The sequence below is a fragment of the Tribolium castaneum genome, chromosome 4, assembly GCF_031307605.1.
Source record: "Tribolium castaneum strain GA2 chromosome 4, icTriCast1.1, whole genome shotgun sequence".
In the NCBI taxonomy this organism is placed as follows: domain Eukaryota; kingdom Metazoa; phylum Arthropoda; class Insecta; order Coleoptera; family Tenebrionidae; genus Tribolium; species Tribolium castaneum.
Genome location: NC_087397.1, coordinates 7,317,836 through 7,338,319, shown reverse-complemented (window position 1 = coordinate 7,338,319; position 20,484 = coordinate 7,317,836). Strand labels below are relative to the sequence as shown.

General features: G+C 31.4%; 1 long non-coding RNA gene across 2 annotated transcripts in view; it reads left to right on the top strand.

Annotated features, from left to right (window-relative positions):
• The first annotated feature begins 6,333 nt into the window (after window positions 1-6,333).
• Window positions 6,334-20,484, top strand: part of LOC135265858 (uncharacterized) — a 100,463-nt gene continuing 86,312 nt past the window's right edge. For both annotated transcript variants that reach the window (XR_010333705.1, XR_010333706.1), the window contains exon 1: window positions 6,334-6,567. This is a non-coding gene — a long non-coding RNA (uncharacterized LOC135265858). The remainder of the gene's footprint in view (window positions 6,568-20,484) is intronic.

Below are 20,484 nucleotides of genomic sequence, written 5' to 3'. Positions count from 1 at the left end.
ATCTTGTACTCTTTTTCTATTTTTCTAAGTGGAACTATTCGCCTAAAGTCGTATTCTACTATCACCTGTAATTATGTAAATTCCATAAAACTACCTGATAATTGTGTCTGTAAATAAATGTAGCGGATGTCTTTTATCTCCTTCCAACAACAGGCGAAAGTATTGATCACGTGCTAATCTTGAAAGCTCCAGACAAGGACGGCGATAAGCACTTCTAAAAAGGTAAGTGGGCACGAATTGGAAAAGTAACGGTAAAATGGCTAAAACCAGTAGCAAATCACCTATTACTCATTCAATCTATTTTTTATTTAAAATAACATTTAATTAAAAATGTTTTTCAAACACGCTTTATAAATAAATAGCCAATTAGGATTTTGTTTGTTTCGTACTACAAGTGAAGTCATTCAAGAGTACTTCTTAAACAATTAACAATGGACGTTATTGTGAATTGTTTTCAAGGCTATTGTGGGAAGGATTTTTGTAATTCATTCAGTTGCTTAGATTCATTCAGGTTTCTGGTCTCGGTCGAAGACGAAATAATGAATAATGATACGAACAGGAAACGGAGTTTGATAAAAAAATCTTTTGCATAGAAAGTTCCTAATTTGCCCATCTGAAATTATGATAAAAAAGCTCACAAGGCGAAGACAATGCGCGGGATTTAATTAATTGAGTTTTTTATTTAACTACGCTCTAATCTTCAATAGAGATTTCCACACTTAATAAATTAAAAGTTAGCTGCTCCGAACATTTTTTTGTTTTAATAGGTAGGTACCGTCTCGGTCAAAAAGAATGATACCCCTACGTACAGTTTGGCAGTTTTAGGAGTGTCATTTGTGATCGAGGTTGTACCAACTGTTGCAAGAAATTAAAAAAAAATAGAAATTACGGTTGAAATAGAGGATAGAGACAAGCTGATCTTCATTTGAAGTATAAAAAAACATGGTAACATTTTAAGCCTTCTTTTTAATGTCTGAATCCTAGATTATAGACATTATTTTAAAACACGTTTCCCATAGCAACGTGTTTTAAATTAAAATGTTCCTACAAAAAATTTTTAATAAAACATATAAAAACACTCGAAAAACTTGCATACGCTCGTTGCATAACAACCGCCCTTTGCACTTGTAGTATTAATAACTATAATACATTGAAGTTTAAAACTTTGGTAAAAAGTTTTTTGAATCAAACTTCTAAAAATTAAAACATTCTAGGCTAATTATTGATTTTAGAACTATATTTTTTTATGAATTTGTATTCACATATTCATAGATTTTTAAAAAGTGGGCACGTAATCAATGTTTATCTACCATTATGTAGGTAGATATGTGTCCTTCATTTATCTTTTTTTTTGAGACGGCTGAAAATGATTTCCGAAAACCGCTGTCAGGTGTAGATTTCTTCGCAGAAAGATCGTCGTCTCGCATCCAAAGTGGACAATTAGTATGAATTAAAAAACTCGGAAATTAAATTCCTCGCACGCACAACAAAGAATGTTTCAAAGTTTCTCACAAAAATAAAAATTGCCGCAGCTCGTAATTCAGATCCCCAGGTTCGACAAAATTTTCATTGTCTCAAGGTTGCAAATTATTTAATTTGTCTAATTGTCGCACTCTGCCCGTCGTAAAAATTCCCCGTTTCGAAGGGCGCTAATAAAAATGTGATAACACGACTTGTCAATATTTTACAATTTAATTTGCGTTGCGTTTCTACAAGAATCCAACAGTCGCTTTATGCACCTGTGTTCACTGAGAATTTACGAGCATGTTGCCGCCATTTTTAACCCATCTCGGCTGTTTCCAAACGAGACAATTAATCGAATAATTTGATTCATTCGATTGATTCGAGTGATTTATACGACAGGTAATGAGGCAAACTTGTGTACATATTCTTGGACGTGGCATGCATTATGCATTAGCGGAGGGATCGCTAACTGCCTGGTTGTTTCCTCTCTGGAATTGTGAGAATTTTTGTCGCGAAATATAGACGTGGGGCTATTACGGACGTTAATTGCTCATGTAAATTAGAGTTATTATCGCCGTGGTTTTACTTCGATTACAATCAGCTCCTGTTAATATTTTGCTCCAGTTCTAGTTCACTTGCTTTTAATTTATATCCTTTAAGCCGAGCTAATAGGCAAGACTTGGGAGTTAATTAGATTTTCTTCCATGCTTCGAACTAAAATAGTGCGTGACATCCCAACCGAACAAATAATAGGGGATTACGTAACGTTTTATTTGTTTGTTAAGGTCGAAAGTACGACAAGCATTATTTAATGGATGAATTCGCATTTGCATAGAGCAAACCGTTCGAGTGTTTAACAGAATATAAACAAAGGATTCATTGTGACTCAATGTTGCCAACAGGGTAAGTCCGGGAGGAGTGAAGAGCCGATTCGTTTCATGTGAATTGTTACAAAACATTTCTTAATGCAAATAAAGCAGCAATAAAAATGTTTAATAAGCTCATTAATATTTTGCCAATTAACACATCTTTAATTTAGTTAATTTCGCAAATGACCAGCTTTGCAGTAAATTACGTTCCGCCTAATAAAGCCGTTCAGCTCCAATACTGCTGAAAAGGTGTGACATTTCAAATCGTGCCATTGTTTTCTATAAACCATGTATAATAAGACCGTTTAAATTTAAAGCGCAAAGGTGCGATTCTCATATAAAAATAAATTGGCCTTACAGTTGGTGTAAATACGCTGATGGAAGCGTAAAATTGCGAATTTTATTCAAAGCCAAACGGGTCGCACGTGTGCGCATAACAATATTTTCTACTTGAAATAAATTAAACCAGAGTCGTTTATCGCTTAGTCATCTAAATACTTTACAAAATTTTTATCTTGTTTGACGTCTCCGATTCACATTTGTCACTTAGAAGGCCTTTTAGTGCCAATTTCACGAATAAATTTACATTCTTGTGTATAATAAACCCGTTTTTTTATGAGGAAACAACACAAAATGGAAGTCGAGTTCAAAATATTTTTTCCGACTTGCAAGTTATTTTGTTTAATGAATCTTTAAACCGGATCGTTTAAAAAACGTAAACACGGGCACATGAAATATATCGGAAGAAATGAAATAAATGAGAGAATTGTGGATAATAGTGGTCTAAAATTTTATCGGCGTATGGATCGCTCTAGGAGCGTGAGATTCTCCCTCGGTCCTTGTTTGTGCATTTCCACATATTTGTTTGTTTGTGATGCAGAAAAATAATTTAATTTGGGTTTGCAAGGGATAAAAGCAACCTATTTATCATCGAGTTTACTTGTTATCTTTTTGGGTTCTTATGTGGTTTAAAGTTTCATATTTAAAATATCAAATGGATTTAATCAACAAAATTATTTGAAAATGATAGTTTATTATGCATTAGTTACTGGAATAAACTTAAAGTTACCACAAATACCGGACTTCTGTTTTTATTGACAAATAAGACTCTATAGTTTATATTTATATTTAGTTATGAAACGTTTTTCTAAATAAGTTTTTCCAACTTTCAAACTTTACATGTTTCATACAGCGTGAAACATAATAAGGAGGCAAAATCTTTATTTTCTCGTAGTTGAAGTTATTATTTTTATTATTTTGTTATTTTTGTTTTCAATTTTGTCTTTATTCGGTATACTTACCTATAGCTACCTAATGTAGTATTTTTAAATTAGTTGTATAATTGTGTATCTTCCTTTTAATTTCCGTAAAAGATGTTTTTAATAATACATTAATTTTTCAAAGGAGCATTTGTCTACTAGATAACGTTTAGTCTGTAAATAATTTTCATAATTCTACAAAATAAAAATAGTTTACGACAGTAATTTATATTAATTAATTTATTTTAATGATATCTAGGCTTCCATTTTGAGTAAGGCAGTGCTTTGATTCGTTGCGTTTTGCTAATGTTCATTGAAAATTACTCGTTGAATATGTACAGGGTGAAATTCACTAAACATATAAAAAAGCGTAACTCCTTGATATAAAAAGTTATTAAAGCCGAATTGGAAAATTTTTATTTCAATGTTATTATTATTAATGAATTAAACGTGTTTGAAATTTAGACATAATTCTACCGCACGCCACTGAGATAAGATTGTGGAAGCAAACAAGCTGACACTCGACAAAAAAGAATAGCAAAAAATCCGATTTGCCGTTGAAATATCTGCTTTTTTTTATCGCTGCTTTGTAATACCTAGATATGGTCAGTGTATCAGTGTGTCTTTGTGGGGCTGTGTGTGAACTTGGTACCGTGCTTTGGTCGTAAAAATGATCCAATTTTACCAATGCTGTTAACACCGCGATGTTCGGCGCTCGCAGAATCGCCAGAGAAAACGGTAAGAACTGCATATTAGCTAATTAAAATTCATGCGACGATGGGAACTTTGTTATCCCGTTTATCCCGTTGTGTAACTTTCCAGAATTTCCAGAATTGCGCAATACCCACTTTTTTTTACTTTTACTTTTACTTTTTTTTTAATGTATGGTAAGTCAGGTGATACCCCAACTTCAAGTTCTTTGTTTTCGTTTTTTGTGGGTACTGATATCTCTTCATACCTGTGCTGGTAATGCTATTACAAAATGTGTCTTACAAAACAAATAAGCGTAATTGTATTTTGCAAATCCACATGCACAATTTTTTTACGTATTTTTTGCAAAACTCTATAGGTATTTTAGTACTGTTGTTTCTTTTACGTAGATATTGGAAATAATAAAATTGTTATTAATAATACGAGTGCGAAAACACATGCTTTTAAAGTTCGAGGGCTTTTGTTATGCAACGAGCCTCTGCGAGTTACATACATAGATACCCAAGAACAGTGTTATTCAATTTTTTTGTTCTGGTACATTTTAATTTAGAACATGTTACTATGGAAAGCGTGTTTTAAAATAGTGAAAACACTTTGCTATGGGGAATGTGTTTTAAAATGGTGTTTATTATAAACAAAAAAATTTTTTTACTTTTTAATATCAATCATTTAAAATATTTGTTAAAGATTACAGTAGAAACTTTTTGAGAAAAAATATACACTACATCTCTACACGCAAAGTTTAAACCGTAAACGCCCATTTTCATGTGAATACTATTTTTAGTAATATCTGAAGCGAAAAGTGTACAAAATAACAGAGATATTTTTTTATCTCTAAACACAATCCTTAAATGCAAGTTTATCAGAAATACGTCTGTTAATTTTAACAGGTAGCTAACAGAGCTCAACATATAAAAGATTTTTCAATTTTCTATTTTTCAATAAAAATTGCGCAAACTTACTTAAAATTCAGAAAGATTACGTACAATTATATTGAAACATGTACCCGCCCATAGATTTTCATTGTTATGGAAACGGAGATTCTAAACAATTTAAAACAATAAAAATTTTGCTATGATAAAAAAAATAAAACTAATTATTATACATTGTACGAAAGAAAATTGCAAATTGTTGAACTTGATGAGTACCTACAGCTACATGGTGAAATTATTAACACGCGTATGTCCGATACACCCTGTATGTTCAATTAGAATAAACAGACATCAAAGCAAAAAATAAACACACATCTAATTCAAGCTAGCAATTTTTTCAATGTTTACTCGTTATTAGAAATAATTAATTTATTAAGGGGGGTATTTCGTATATTTATTTAAACAATTTTTTATTACTTTATTCGTTACTGTTACCTGTTTTTTTTTAATTTTGGAGTTCAAAAATACTACGCGAAGGCAATGGCTGTGAATAAAAATTCGCTTGTAACTTACAGAAAAACTTAGTCATTAAGCGAAATATCAGTTTTCAGCCATTACACAGTATCTACACCTAAGGTATATAGGTTTTTTGTCCTTAAAAAAAATCATATTCTAATCTTGCTGAAAAAAGCCATGTTTGGATAACATGAATGGAAAATAGAAACACTAGGTGGTTCATTAAGGTAAGTTATCCTATTATGTATTCAAAGCCGAACTCACAGAGATAGCGTCCATAATTTGCAAAATTAAGCGCTTCTAATCGCCGTAATTGCCCGGAGCTTTGAGCTTTCGTTACAATTTCCGCATTTATTTTCGCTATTTTTCCGTCAAAACACGACCAAAAAAAGAGTTGAAGACCCGCCCTATCAGATCGCAACAATGTCGTCAAAACAGGGCCATAAATCGCGTTTTCGTCCACTTCTCCCATCCCATCATCAGCGTAATAGAGCAAATGTTTGCAAAAATGTAAATAGTTGATACCGGTACCTGAGCCCCCGTCTCGGGTCCAATTTACGAGCGTTTGATGTGCGAGCGAGACAACCTCAGCCATCCGGATATTAGAAGAGTTCGGTTCCGAGCCGAGCCGAGGGGGTTCGCAAAGTGTCCTAAAAGTTTTACAATCGCTAGCTGTGCGGTATACGGCATGCTTGATGGCCTATCTTCCAATGTGAGTAGCGGCCATAACGCTAAGATGTATACGGCTGCGCTGGGCCCCTCCTATATGCTATATGCAATCCGCATGCCACATACCTATAGGTATAACCCAACGAGTGCAGGGTGCTGTAGTGTGACAGTCATTAGTCGTGTTCGACAGCCGCGGGCGAGTATGAGGTGAGCAACCTAACCTACTTACTGCTAATTACACCCTGCTTCTCCTGCTGGCCAGGGCCGGACGCGCCCGCCGGCCCGAGGTGCCCACTCGCATGCCGCACGGTATGCCATGCATGCATTGTTCCCATGGATGTGCTCTTGCTTTGAGATAACATCGCGCTTTTAACTTTAATGACCATGCAGCGTATGCATGCAGAACTCGCACAATCAACAGACACGGTTTCGGGGAATTACTGATCTCGAGACTGATATTGCGATTTTTGCATTGATGCAAAGACGCACCGAAAGTGAGGTTATGGCCGCGATTATGTTTACCATAAGCGAGCCTCACGTGCTTGAGCAAAATGTCAAAATTTTATTATATATATTTTTTTACATACTTAGTATGTACCTATCGTTTGTTATATTTTTCCTTGACCGTAATTATTTTTGGGTTAGAAATCTGTTTCTGAAGTAATTATAAAAATACAAATAAGTAATAAATATCTAGTTTTCTATTTTTTTTGGACCAGTCCGACCAGCAGGATCTAGTAAGAAAAAATGTCAGTTTGGAAGATCCGCCATATTGTCGGCAAAGTTAAATAACATTTATTTTTATCAAAATAAACATTAGGTTTGCAAAAATTGATAATATTTACCTATATTTTTTAATATTATTTTCTATTTACGCTATGTATCTATATATTGATAGTATAGGTATAACCTATTGGAACCCTATTACTCGGATCACTATTGCTCGAAACGCTTTTCAACCGCATATTATTTTCCGGAATGCAGCAAAAATCGATAAAATTTATTGAGTACAGCAATAGGTTTGTTTAGACTTTTTTTTTTTTTTTTTTAGAAAATCTCACATTTTGAACGTTGGGTACCTACTGTAAATAGAAAAGTAGGGAGCAACCAATACAGTATTAAGTTAAAAACTGGTCATTTTTTAGTGATTAGAATCAGTAGAAAATAAATAATACAAAATAAAAAAATACCTACTAAAAATAAACTGGGGTAAGTATAGGACTATAGGTGCACATTATTCTGAATAATCGAGCCTCTGCTGTGTTTTTTAAAATTGGGAAACCTAATACCAGAAGTCATTCGTTTACAATTACTGCTGATATTCAGAAAACTAATTTGTTTTCGGTCTGTTTAACTATTTTTTATTTTTTTTACCTATAGATTTTGAAATGGACTTAAATTGAATTATTGTAGAGAATTAAAATCACCGCTAATAGGTAAAAAAGGAAATTGATTTTTTATGACTCTTGGAATACTTAAAAAAATATTTTTTATCGACTACTAATTTGTACTCTAACTGATTGATTAAAAAAACATAGAAAGATAAGATTTTCTAAATTTAGATTGTAATGTTTTTTGTTTTTGCACCATTACTTAATCCGATAAAATTTTAAACAATTGGATAGAAAGTTTATTTTAAGCACCACAGCTTTAATTAAAGTCGTAGGTATAGAGAAAAATTTTTGGTTTTTGGTTTTGATTGTCTATACAAAATTTTTGGAGAAACGATTACAATTTTTTTTTATTATAATAAGTATTGATTGATGAGGTACACAATAAATTTGACAAACTCTGCACTTGAAACAACTTTTTGAGAAATGCAAAAAAATTAATAAAAATCTATTTCAATGATTTGACAAAGATGACTACTCAAAAACTAAAATAGTCATTTGGACGAAGCGGCACATTGAATTTGAATTTCATAGTCAACTTGATTAGCAACCATTTTTGAACACGTAATAATGATAAAATATGTATAACGAAAAAAAAGCAAAAGGTTTTGTTTCAAAAATAGGTAATCACATTTTTATTACTGTATTATTCTTCAATCTGTTTTTTCAAAAAGTATATGCTAGTTAAAAAAAAATGGTTTTATACTTTTATTTGCATATAGAACCTGTCTTTCATTGTCTATGATTTGATAAATTGTAAAAAATATTTATGATACTATACCTAAGACATTGTCGTTGGGAAAAAAGTGACATTCTATTAGAAAACAAGAATTACAGACGTTTTTTGACAATGTTTGACTAGCTTTGAAATTAGGCAGTTGGCAAACTCAGATTATCTTAAAAAATAACAAAACTCTGGTTATTAAATGCAAAAATATATTCACTTATCGCAAAAGGTTCAAGAGCTTTGATTTTTTTAATAAATTTCTGCAAATAAAAATTTTGAAAAAATTGTCATAGGTATCTTAGATAACCTACTTGTTTATGTCAGAAAAATACCAACAACTTGGATTTATTATTTAACATTAGTTTATAATTTCAAGGCTGGCGTCAATTTCTCGTATAGGTAACTTTGGAAGTTCAGAATTTTGGAAATAATTCAGTTGAAAGATTTTGGCTTGAAAAGAATTACCTTGTAGGCACCTATGTTATTAATTAGCTTATTACGAAATTTTTTATAGATTTGAAAATTACGATTTTTTCTTATTGGTAGAGCTTGGAAGGTAGGTATATTTATATAAAAAAAACTGGCAAAATTTTAATTGTAGAAAGAAAAAATGATATTACAATATACGATAATTTAGGACGTTTTTTACGAATTTTTGATTTTTGTTTTTTTTTTTTGAAGGGTCTGTTTAGATAGGTAGGTATTTCTAATTTAGTTAAAAGTTAGGTTTTTGGTGAATTATGATTTTAATAACGTTATTTGTGCAAAACCGGATGTTATTTTAATTTTAATAAGATACACGCATTAGTTTATTTTACCAAAACGTTCAAATACTTACCTAAGAACAAAAACACAGCATTTGTTATTTTGGCATAATAAATATTATCAACTCACGGGACATAACACTCTTATCATCTTATCAATAAAATTTTAGTGGTTAAACTATGAAACCACTCGAACAGTTAATGATAATTTTGGCATAAACCTACTTTATGCGATGTTATTTGTGATTAGAAAAGTTAAAAAAATCGTCGAAATAAAAAAGCGAAAAATAGGATTAGTAACCCTCCCCCGACCGACATCTTGTTGGTGTCCATTCCACCTCGTAAATTCCGCTGCTTCAATCACAAACTTTATTCCATTCGAATAACAAATAAGAAACTAGCACAGGACATTGCTTTTTGTCCAAAACAAGCATCAAACTCCGCCATGTCGTCGTCGACGACAATTCCCGAAATCCGTGTGTATAATTGTACAAGAAAGCGTAGGCACGTGTTGCCGCTTGTTGCTTCATCCCAAAATGAGAGCCCTAATTGAATGTGGTGTGTTGATATGAGGGCCGCCCAGACGTCTATATGACGCTGATTGTGTGCAGATCGATGGCAAACCACCCCACCAAATGTCGGCCATCTTGATATGTGGCCGGGGTTATTTACTCCAATACTTAATTGAATTCGATTGATTAACGGTTTATAGACGAGAAATGGACTCAATTAGACCGAATAATCCACATTTCGATGAGTGCTTTTCGCTTAAATTTGACTATAATTGGGCGAATGCCCGGATTTTCCAAATGCTGATGAATTTTGAATAAATGAGATTGTATCGCCGCTTGAAGAACATGAGCGTTTTTTATCGTGACTGTGATCAGAATATTCACGAATTTTAAACATAAATTTGTTGGCTCCGGGCCGACGTTGGTGGTCCCTAGCGTTTAAAATAAACAAACATTTAAAATTAGATTTTGTTAATTCCGCATTTTTGTTTATTATAAAATATTTTTAAAATTAAAATTAAAAATTTGAAGCTAACTTTGCAATAATTTTCCGAGAAGTTCCACTCTTAGAATTTAAAGGGTGGATTTAGACAAAGTCACTTAACTAAACTAATTCGAATTAGTTGCCACAAATTATTATTTCATTGCAATTATTTTTAATTTTTCGATTACTAATTGTTATTATTAGTAATTAGATACTTTTATCATAGGTATAATTTGAAGGTATATATATGAAGTTGGAAAATCAAAATCAAGTCGGCTGAAAAAAGTACTGATTTTAGCAAATTTTGGATTAAGTTTAAGTATAGGTACCTAATAATAATTTATTTTACTCTCTTAAAAATTTTTTAAGAGCTTTTTATAATCAAAATTAATTATTTAATTAGTATGTACAAAAAAATATAGTATGAACCAAAAGTAACGCACATAATTAATATCGTTGTTATTATTCACTTTTCAAAAATATATTCTGCTAGGTACAGGTCGATTTATTTTTTTTAATTGCAAGATTTTGACACCATAGTGACATTTGTGATGTCACTGGTTTTTGAGTTGTGTCGTCATTCTGAAATTTTTTTAGTGACAACTTTCTGGTAATAAGAAAAAAATGAAATTAAAATTACAAAAATAAATTAAATAAAATAAAAACATATTGACAATTAAACATAAACGGTCTTTTTCTTTATGTTTTTGACTAATTTTACGAGCCGCAATTATTATTTTGTATTTTTTTTTTGTAAAGTTTGCACGAAAACATGTAATATGACATCTAAACACGAAAAAGTTAACAAAAAATTATTGCCCTTTATAAAATAAAACAAAAACGAAAGATTAAATCTCTGTACCTATAGTAGGTACTCTTAATAACTTTTTTATTTAATTTTCTTCGTTGTTTGTATTGCTTTAATTTTTTAATTTTTTTTATACTAATCAGAAAAGCATTCTGTTTTGAGAAACACGTTGCCATCTTTTGTAATTTTGTCTTATTTATCTCAGATATATTTTAAAACTAATAAAAGAAATACGATTTTACTTTGATTTTGGTTTTTTACACGTATAACTAGTAATTATTTTCAGCACCACGGTTTTATTTATTTTTTTTTTTAAATTGCTAAGTATTTTCAGCTTTTTTTTCAGCGCGTAATATTTTCGGATTTTCAAATTATTTTTTTGAAAACTTGTGGTTTTTTGAAATAATTTTTTCCAAGAACTTTCAATATAAGCAAAAAGTAGATATTAAATTACTGGAAAAAAATATTTCTTATGTCATTCTTAAACGAAATTAAATGTTGATTTGTGCAAATAATATGTAAAAAAAATAACACTAGCTTTCAAAACTATGTACGTAATAAAACAAAAGTTTGTTTTATTTATTTATTTTTAATTTTTAACAACGAATTAAATTTTAACTGAGCTTGTTATAAACCGGCCTTTAAGGCATTTAATATTTTTTCTATTTCGGTTTCGTATTGAAATCATTACGATACACGAGTTACAATTAAAAATTGTTTGCCATCTTTTGCGATTTTGCTTTATTTATCTGCCATTTATTTTAAACGTAGTGAAAGAAATGCGATTTTACTTTGATTTTGTTTTTTTTTGCACGTACTTGACCGCGTCAAGGCTTTATTTATTTTCTTAAATCACCGAGTATATTTTCAGCGCATAATATTTTTGGATTTTTAAATTAATTTTTTGAAATTGTGTGCAAAGTTATTTACGGTTTATGTTCAAGTATTCAATTGAAACGGAAGGGAGAGCTTCGCGCTTTAAACCCATTTGCTATAATTGCCTTTGATTTCTCAAATGCGAAATTTCTGTTAAATATCAAATTCCGATAACGCAACAGCTCTGCACATTTTTCTTCCGATTACAGCACAAAGCAATAAATATCATTCCCGTATGACATTTATTCAATACTTAGCAAACGGTAAAGGCTTTTTCAAGTACTCTTCAAAATAACAAAATAATTACACCCGATATAAATACATGCTAGAGGCTACTCACCACGATTGTAGTAAACACACATTTTAACAGATAAACCTCAACTGAAATTTCAATAGAAAGTCGCTGCGAGAGGGACCGAGGATTCGTTCAAACTAGGACATTTTTTGCTTTGCATATTTAGAAAGTCTGAGGTTTTGGGGTAGATTTATGGGGAGAAATTGCCTCTACCTGACTAGTCCAGATCTAGCTTTTATGAGCTGAGGCTTAATTAAACATACGCCCAAGCAAAATGTAATTTACGTACGAAAAATTTTTAATTTCAAGACTTGCGAGTGTAGATAAGGCTTCTTCTTCTTGCAAGTGTTGTCGTAAAAACAGCATAAAGAAGTGATGCATAAACACAAGCCAAATAAGAATTAATTTCATTGAGGTCAACGGCTACAATGACTGGACCCTTGGGAGACACCAGGCGTTCGTTTTATTACTTTGTAACAATATATCCTTTGTTGGGTGAACAATCGATAAAATCATGTTTTTATCAGAAAAATGTAAAGATTCGCGACCACACTTTGGGGCCAATTTGTGACAGTATAAGCCTATTGTTCTAAGGTTATTGCGTGTTAGTGATACTTTTCCGTTTTCAAAAATAGAGAAATATTTAGCAATGCGAAAAAGTTTATTATTGATCTTTAAATGTTAGAAAATTAATCTTTTTTAAAAAAAAACGTACACACTAACCTTCCGATTCAACCAAAATTTTTTTCAAATATACAGAGTGTTTCCGAAATTAGCTACAACACAAACTGAAGTTTTTTAAATCGAACAATCTATACATTTTTTTGCATTTTTAGACGTAGCCTTTAACACTAATGTTTTTAAGCTAGATTGTTATTGGTCTATTTTGCTTTGTTTTTGAAATAATCATATTTTTTTGACGAGAACACGCTGTTAAAAAATCATTACATAAAAACTAAGAATTTTAGAAAAGTAGAACTTTTACCACTTTAAAGAAAAAAGTTCAAACTTAAAGGATGTATAATTTTTTTTAGTTTATTGCAATCAAGAAGTTAAAAAATGAAGGGGTTTGTTGCAAGTTGAATAACGTCAAATTATTTTTTTATTTTTTATTTTTTTTATTCAAAAGACTTTTAAATTGTCTCTCTAAAAACATTAACAGTTAAGTGTCTTTTGTTAATTACGCGAAAGATATTTACGTTTAAACATTAAAAAAAATATTAACTATTTTTCACTGTTAACTTTTAAAAATAAACTTATTGATTTCTTAGACCATTTTTATATTTGAAAAAGGTTTTAAATAAAAAGAGTTTATATTGAAATTTGAGTGGTGGAAGGAATTTAAAAAAAAACAAATTATTTCAAAAACTAAGCTGAGTCGTCCAATACAAGTACCTACATGACTTTAATGTTTTGTCAATATTAGGACACGCTGTATACATACCGTATAATTTTAGAAATATGTAGCAGAAACGCATCTATAATCTAAAAAAAAGTAAATATTTTTAACAATAAACAAGTTATGGAGCTTTTTCGGATCGTTGGACAGCCTGTGTAGTTGGTGTTTGCACCAAGCAGTGTAACAATGGCCCATGGAAAAATTCTTATCTATTGTGTTGGGTCTTTTCCATTGGCCATCGATGATGTGCCCATTTCTATTCATTGTCATGGCAAGGCCAGACCATAAAAAATTTGGCCGAGCCAATCACCGGGCAAATGGTGTAAGATATTCTCCGTCCATACCAATTATCTCTTTAAAATTCGTCTCCCGAGCACCTCGTATTAAATTTTTAATTAACACTAAATCGAAAGATTGACTGGTGTGTTTTGCAATAATCCACATGTTATCTCAGTTTACACCAAGTGATAACCGCTTTTATACGATTCCATTCATATCAGACTCCGGTCGGAATGGAAATAAGGTTTTAAATATTTCTGTTTTTATGTTGTTATTAAAAGTAAGTCGTATAAAATTCCTGACAGGAGCGCATAAAAACCTTTTAAAATAGCGTGCATTCGAAAATTTCAGCGTTGGTTCTGTAACGACCCTTAGCCATACTTGGAAGGGCCATTCGAGAGCAACATGGTGGAAGGACAATTAAAAATATATAGCAGTAGGAGGGATTTACATTTTATAGTTTCTTTCACGGGATATTTTACAAATCAGTTGTGCTTGTGACATGGCTAGAGCGAATTCGGCGGCTTTGAACGCAATTTCGGTAATTATTTAACGAGCAGATGCGTTTGCATGATTTAAAGGGGCGTAAACCACGTAAGAAATTTACGAGTAAGTCGGTATTAAGCTGTTTTATCTTATCTTATCTCGGGATCTCCATACTTGCTCTCGACATTTGTTATGAAGCCTTAATTAGGCGTTTGCATAAAGAGCTTCAAAATCCGAATAATTTATTCAAAATTATTCTCCAGAGGAGTGACAAGTGTACCGAATTAATGCCAATGTCGAATCGTTGCTCAACGCTGATTGGCTTCACCTGTCTCACTAGTTTAAGCACGTTGTCGACCAATTATAAATATTTTTTCGATAAGCGTTGACCCATTTGAATTTTTATCACAAATTTGTCGCAATAATTGGGATTAATTTGTTCAATTTGATAAAGTGGATGTTTTTCAAAACAATTTTTTGTCCTCGTGTTATAATAAATCCTTGTGGATGGCTTGTACCTGACTCCATTTTACAGAAGATGAGATTTTCATAATACAAAGTTACTAGCCATAAATGTCAACAGCTAAACAAGTCATTCTCTTCTTAGTCTTTCTTTTATGTCTGAAAATTCGGGACCGTCTTTTTACAATAACTGATGGCGTGTGGATGTGCACCGAAACATGTCGAACGCATTTTTGCTGGAAAGTTTTAATTGAGATAATGACTTTGTCATTGCAAGCTGTTTGAACTTTGAGTTGTTTATTCTTGCTCTTTTGTGCTATTATTTGATTAAAATAAGCGCAGTTTTAGTGATCCTAAATCTGATACCTTAGTAGAACACAATCTTTGCATGGCATTTATAAGTTTATTTCTAAGTTTATAGTGCATTTGTCACTCGGATAAAAAACTTTTTACATGCACTTTTGCAAAACGGCCTGCTGTAACGACTGTGTTTATGATAGAAATAGATTTCGTTTTCTGTTTATGTCTACTATAACTTCTTGCAAAAAATTAATTACTATAAATTCACCGATTCGCAATAATCGTTTCTATAATCCGACGTTTTATGGCAGACTAATATTGCAAAGTTTTAAACGTAATGGAATAGAGGGTCCAATTGCTTAGTCTTATTTAATTAAGGTTTTGGGAATGGGATAATGACACGAAACATGCCAAGTTGGGACACTTGTGCGCTGAATTATCAGCTTGTGTGATACTAAAGTGGCACTCAACTCGATGCTAAAGAAACAAATTATTTAGACACGAATTCGCTATTGCTGTTGTTTTTTATTAAATTTTTTTAATGTTGTCGATTTTTTTTTAATTTATGCACAATCTAATAAACCTGAGAAGGTTTTCGTAGGTATTCAACGATCGATAGAAAAATTAAATTTTCGTTCATTTTATTAAATAAATTGGGGTTTTTATTCAGAAAAACTGAGTTGTGGTTATTTTAAATTGTGGGAAAGTCAGAACATAGGTAATCTTAAATTTTGGGAATACGTTAAAACATTTGTACCTACAATAATTACGAGCACGATACACTACCTAAATGAAAAAAAATTGAAAAAAAATTCTAAAATGTTAAATATTTTTAAAGTTAGGGTAAGGTCGGGAGAGTTCGATCTTTTTTTTTATTAATCGCATATTTTGTCAATTTGTAAAATGTGCAATAATAGTATACCTACCTAGCTAATTTTTTAATTTATTTTGGGTAAAAAATGATTTAGAAAATTAAACGTTTTATTTTTATTTTTAAATTTGTAACATATTTTTTCGTATGTATTGGAGTTAAAACGTTGCGTCTAAGTAACAGGTCAATTTTTTGCGATAAAATTTTGCTACACGGACTAATAGCTGTTTTAAAACTTTAGAAATGCTAACGTCGTATTTTACCAAAAAATTTTTTTAATAAGGTTGATAAAATAATAATCAATTAATAACAATTAACTTAAAGAAATTGCGACTTTGGCGTTTCTATAGTTTTGGATACCAACTCTGTATGACCGTTAAAGAATTTTCCTATAAGTACCTAAGTGTCTTGACAAAATTTCAATTTGTATTAAATAAAAAATCAATTTTAATTATTTTTTTACGTAAAAATAAATATTTACATTAGACGGACTTTTCTAGTGGTCAAACTCACCCGGACTTACCCTATATAGAGAATGTAGAAAAAACTTTCTTAAAATAGTTCGAGTAGGTAATACAAATTTTTTTTTTTAAATAGGCTTTTATTTAAAATAACTAAGTTAATACCTTCAGGTTGTATACTTACCTATAGTCGGAAATACCGCCACTTTTTTAGTTTACTTAATAAGTTTAGTTTTTTTATTTTTTATTCAGTAGGTGCCTACTGAGTATTATTGGAGTCAAAAAATATATTTTAGAATTAGAGAATTTTATTGATTTTTTTTGGAAATATATTGTGATAGATAAAAATAATTAAAATTGGAATTTTATATTCGAAAAAATTTCAAGTTTGGAAGCTTCATAATTTTAGAATAAGAATGAAGAGTAATTAGAATTTTACATTATTTTAGTAGGTATTACATATAGGTATTATACTTCATTATTTTTTAGATATTCGAAAAATAAATATTAAAACAAGAAATACACAGAATTAGTTATAAATAATATAAATACATAATATAATGTAAATGATACGTCGAAAGCTATTCATTACCATTACAATTTAGAGAAGTAAAGTATTTACACATGTGTCTTGAACATTTAATTTTTTTGTTGAAAAATATTGTTGAAATTAGCCTCATTGTCCGCAAATGAGTCATTTTTCATAAAACGTGGGAACGTGTGAATTTTTATCAGTTTCATTTAGGCGACAAAGTTAAAAAGTCTAGCTTGTTTTCCCCACATATTTCACATACTCAGACGGGAACCAAGCACCTATCAATAGCACAAAGATAAATAAATTTCTGGTTTATCGTCTCGAAGTCATAACTCTTAGCGCACTTATCTCGTCTCAAAATGTCATTTCCGTTAGTGACCTAGGCTAAGTCTAAAAAATATTCGGAAAAAGCGCGCCTCGAATAAAACAGACAGATACCTACATCTACCAGCCAAATGTATAAGCAACATTCAGAATGGAAAATCATAAAATTTTTACTATTTGTCATCCAATGGGACCGTTTACGACTCGCTCCCTTCTCTGTTTCCACACTCGCTTTTTCGCTCGCCTTCTCTGTCTTCGGGGCGGGGCTTTGCCGGTTGCCATGACTGTATCGACCCGACTCCCGCTTCCGATTGGCTCTCGGCGCATAATTAGCGTCACGTGACGACTTGTTTCCTTGTTGCCATCATGGCTGGAGGTTGGAGTGCTGAAATCCAGTGGCGGGTCAGCTGCGACTTTCCTGAGTCGTTTCTCTCCCTCTGACACGTGCCGATTGAGTGAAACGGGGATAGCGTGCGTGTGTAAAATTTATTTTAGATGGAATTATGTTATTTTAAATAGGAGCGAAGATGATTGAGTGTATTTTTTTAATAGACACGTTTCTTGATAAACTCATCGGAGTCGTGACCCCTATTAGCCTTTCCAATCAGATTCGATGTTATAAAATGTTGGTTGGTCCAAAAACCATTAAAGACTTATTATTCAGTCATATAACAGTCTAATGATGTACTTGGATTTATACTACATGTATAAAATGCTCCCGCTCGGAGGAATAATCCGGGCTTTTCTCCTCTTGTTCACGTTGGTTGCACGAATGGTCCATTGCCGGCGCGCTTAGACTGTGACTGCGCCTAATTCGCACCAAGGTGCGAGTCACAGTCTCGCCGCCACGTGCAGATTATTCCCCTCTTCAGTGAATTTTTATTATAGTTAGTAGGTACATCCATACTTAGGGTGCTATTTGTTTTAGTCGGTGCGAGTGTTTTGTGTCGTCTCTCCTCGATTTCGACTATTTTTGGTAAGTTTTGTCTAGAGAGGATGCTAGAGATGTGCGTGAGGTGAAGAGTGAATTGGCACACAGCCACTGCTTCGTCTTTTAATAGCGCTTAGTTCCGACTTTCGCCACCGGCTCATTGCAGCAGCACTGGCCGTTTTATGTACCAATTCCCCACAATTAACAAAAATTATACTTGTGATCAAAGAAAACACCACATGACGTCACATAACATCCAACGGTGAAGTGAGTTATGCTCATTTACGTTTCTCCTGTTGAAATATGTTATGACTTGATGGCATGTAGTGAAATACAAGCAACTTTTTTAAAGTTTTGTCTGTCAGTGAAACGATTTCTGTGATTGGTTTTTTATTTATATTCAAAGTTGGTTTTAAGTGTGGGTTATTAGGTGTACATAAAATAAAAAAGAGCATTTGTCACTGTCGCGTTTGCTCGACAATGAATACTAATTCATGGGATGCGTTTCTGGTCTTTATGTCACGAGGGATAATGTTGTAGTCGCTTCATAATTCTTACACATTGTGATGGTGATAACAGTAGGCAGAGGTCATGGACCTGAGTTTAGTTTCTGTTTGGAATATTCAGGCTAGACTTTATAAGATCTTATATAAAGTCTTTAATAGTCTGTAATGTTTCTTAGAATTTTTAATGGAATCTTTATATAAAGTGAATTTAAAACTAATGAACACTTTTAATTAATATTAGGTATATAGGTTATTTGAACTAAAATTTGTTTAAAATTACAAAAAATGCCTATAATAAAAGTCTGTGTATAGAAATAACAGTTACCAGCTTTGAGTTTACATTTACTGTCAGTGTTACCAATATTGTTGCTTATACTTACTCGTACATTGCAATTATAATTTTGTTTTATTTTTTTATTGCCTGGTAATCTCGATTAAAGGTAAATTAATTATATATCAATCTTCTAGTTAATTAATATTCTACAAATCTTCATGTGCTTATTTGAAAATAATATTTTTAAAATAGAAAGCCCTAGAGAGATTATAATTAATTATACCTACGTGAGGTTAAACGGTAGTTAGTTAGTTTTCAAGGTTTGTTATCTTATGTCACTTGATTGGGTAATATATAAGGTAGGTATATAACTGTTTAATTTTAGATCATTTAAAAATATCTGCAAACTTTTTAAAAAATATTATGAAAATAATTTCATTTAAACGTCCTTAATTTGACCATATATCTAAATTAATCTGAAATGTTTGTATTTAAAACATTCTGTAATCCAAACAAGTGAGTCTTAGCTCGCATATGTACTCTAATTCATTTAGTGATAACGTTAGGTAATTTTTATACGGGCAGATTTTTTTAACTCTACCTACTCATTAGTTTTTGAAAAAATACGCATCAATGCATTGCGAAAATTGTTATGCAATTAATTGTAACACAGTAGGTACACACGTCAAAAATTTTCAAATTGAGAAAATTATACAGTAAAACCTCTAAACAACGGACACCGATGGGGAATCTTTAGTAATTGTCCGTTGATGAGAAGTGACCACTAATGGGAGGTTGTAAATTTTATTTAATATAGGTTTTGCTATATTTCTACAAAAATGTTCGTTGTAAAGAGGTGTCCGTTATTTGGAGGTGTCTATTAAGGGAGGTTTTACTGTATATATTTTTTTATTTTATTAATCGTCAGGTAACAGTAGGTAACAGGAAGGAATAATAAATTCCTTTAATAAATAACATTCGACATAACTTCAAATTACATATTTTCACAATTAACTTAATACCAAATAATTATTTTTATCTATTATGGGTTAGTGTTGTAAATTTAATTAGTACATCAAGACTTTAGTGTGTATTTTTTAATATATATTTTTTAAATTTTTTGGGTACCTTGTAATGTTTTTTTTTAATAAGGTAGGTAAAGGTATGGGTAATTGCTAATCTGTTACTCTTTATAAAAATTTATACGGTGTTTTAAACTGCAAGTAGATTTTAATCAATGGAGTTATTTTTGATGAATTTGAACCATAGAGCTATTATCTTGAAGAGGATTTGGTAATAACTGAAGTTTGAAGCGAACTAAGCGGGATATGTTTCGGCAATCAATCGCTATCATCAACTAAAAGTTTTGGAAAAAAATTTTTTTTTAAATTAAATTTTTGAACCAAATGAAAAACAAGTCGGGAATGAAATTAACACGG